Genomic DNA, 2,821 nt, shown 5'->3' with positions numbered 1-2,821 from the left:
TCTACAGATATCTTTGTCTCTCTTTCTGTGCTGCGGTAGGCTGAACAAAGGACTCGCTGTGCCATTTTCTGAATTTCCCCATCAAGATTCAGTCTGGTGCATTTTCTACATTCTGTGGATGGGAGTTCACCACACTACTTCCTGTTACTCCACCATCTTGGCTCCAACTTCAACTATTTTTTGTTCTGCCCAGAAGAGACTCCTGAGTTTTGTCAGAGGAGAAATATTTGGGCCTTAAGGATTCAGTAGCTGGAAATACCTCTTGGACTTATGTTCCTCATCCCCCACTGCCCCCCTACATGACACACAGGAGGGATTTAAGAAGTAATCCCTGTGTCACTTGAGGAGGAAGAAGGGCCAAGAAGGCAGCAAGAAAGCCCCTTCTATCCATTGTTCCCTCCCTGTCTATTGGCCCTTTCTCTGATGCCTGCAAACACAATCCATGCATCTGCACTCAGTAGCATTGTCTATCTCTCCTCCCTTTTGTGGCCAAACTCCTTGTGCCTCCCCTTCTCATGTCACTCTATTTCAAATTAGGTGGTCTGGTTTCCATCCTCATCACTCAGCCAAAGTTCTCGATGATTTCTTCGCCATCAGATTTGTCATGGCCTTTTTTTCAGTCTTCATCTTTCTTGACCTCTCTGCAGTCTTTGACACTGTCCACCCCCTTCTCCTCCTGGTTCTCCCTCTACCTGTCTGGCACTCCTCCCTTCAGCTATGTCAAGGCTCTGTTCTGGACCCTCTTCTCCCTCTGTACTATTTCACTTGGTGGCCTCATCAGCTCTGTGGATTCACTTATGTCTCTCCAGCCCTAACCTCTCTCCTGACCTCCAGTCTCACACTTGTGATTGTTTTAGACAACTCAAACTGGATTTTCACAAGACATATTTCAACTCAACATGTCCCAAATGGAATATATTCTTTTTTCCTTGAAGCCCGTTCTTCCTAATTTCCCTGTTACTATGGAGGGCACCACTATCCTTTCAGGCACCTGGGCTTGCAACTTGGAAGTTATTTTCAACTCTTCATATTGGGCAATTTCCCCCCTTGTCATCCATGTGCATGGACATGAAAGGATTTGACAGACGCCTGTGTGGTGGAAAGGAAAAGATTGTTATTGGCACCTGTTCCATGGGCCTGGAAGGGGCTGCACCAGTCCCTTAACTCCCGGAGACATTGGCCCCTGGAGGTACAGCCCCCTAATTTTTTTCTGAGATCCAATAGGACCAAGGCTTGAAATTCATTGTCTTCCTTTGTCATAACTTGATAAGGCTTTGTTTCCAAATCTGATCAATAAAAAGTCAGGACCATTGACTCCAAGGCAATGGTTATTCAATGGAGCAAAAGTGTAAAAAAAGTTCAGCCAGAATCCAACTAAAATGTAATTGGGAAATATTTCACAAAAATAAAAAGACAACAGAACAAGAACATAGATAATATTAATCTGATTTCCTAAGTGAATATGCAAACCCCTCCCCTCCCATTCGAGTTTGACATTGACTTCACTTCTGTGGTTTCCCAACTCAATTCACTTCTAATGTACTCCTTCAGAAGCAATGTCCAATAACCCAGGAATAGAATAGAAACCTCATTGACCCAAATGAAATGTCATTCCCAAGTATAGGGAACTGTAGCGGCAAGCACCCCAAGCACGTCCTCAGGGTTTGCTGCTACCACAGGTTCTTGGATCTGCTTTGTTAAAGGAAAGCAACTCAAAATGGGTTAACAAGCTTACTTTAATCAGTCAGAATATATCGTTTACCTTGTTCAGGGGAAAAAGGTCAGCACCCCAAACTTCAAAATATACAGACAGAATTATCAAGACAGAAACATCAAGTAGACAGATTTCCAAACTGTCCAACCATTACATCCATACCCAGTCAACATCTGGGTTTCCACATCTGGGTTTTTCAAAGCCTGGGGACTCTCAACAACGGCTTCCCAGAATTCAGATCAAATTACAGAACACTTCTCAAAGTGAGTCCCAAAACAAAGCTACACATCAGGGCTTATATAGCCTTCTCCTGGCTCAGAGAATGTAACAACCTTATTGACTCACTGGCCAATCAAGAAGTATCTACTGAAAAACAAGCCTCCCTCCCCAGGCTTCAGGTGCATTTTAGCCTAGGGGCAGGGAAGATCTTCCAAATTTGCATTTCCATTATAGGAACCCGGGAGAAATCTGTTCATTTTCCACTCACTATAAAGCAGTGAGATCTAGAGAAAGGAAATGCCACATGCCTCAGCCCTGGGCTGGGAGGTGCTATTTCTGGTCCTCATTCTGTCGGACTACGCAGTTATGTGCATAAGGTGGGATTTGAACTGCCGTTTCGCTGACTGACTTCAGGGCCAGCCCAGTAAGAGGAGAGCGAGCATTCAGAAGGATGTGCCCATTCTCCAGGACCATGGCACCAAAAAAGACCTAAGCTAACTATGCTCCTAGACAAGGCCGCTTCCTTCCGCCCCCGCGCGGGGGGAGGTCTCATGGTCCACGTGACACAGCCCTGGGCCCGCCCCTCTCCAGGCCCCGCCCTTCCCCCATCCCCCACGGACGGAGTCACTTGACCAACCTCCTGGCACTCGCCGCCCCGAGAGGCGCGAGTGCGCCTGCGCTGAGCCGTTGCTAAGGAAGCTGCGTGCGCGACACTGCTGGGAAGAGGTCGGAGGTGGCTGTGGCCAGGCCAGAGACTAGGTGGAGAGCTTCTGGGGTGGAGGTGGGCGGGCCTTCTTCACTTTGGGCTGCACATCCGGGGCTGTCCAGGAGCCTGACGGACAGCGGGACAGTGGCCTCGTGCTGGCTCCTGCCCGTGCACGGGGCGGG

This window comes from Petaurus breviceps, unplaced genomic scaffold (assembly GCF_028583685.1).
Source record: "Petaurus breviceps papuanus isolate PSGF00001 unplaced genomic scaffold, PetGlider_PUasm1.0 90333, whole genome shotgun sequence".
Classification (NCBI taxonomy): domain Eukaryota; kingdom Metazoa; phylum Chordata; class Mammalia; order Diprotodontia; family Petauridae; genus Petaurus; species Petaurus breviceps.
Note: the sequence above shows the minus strand (reverse complement) of the source record.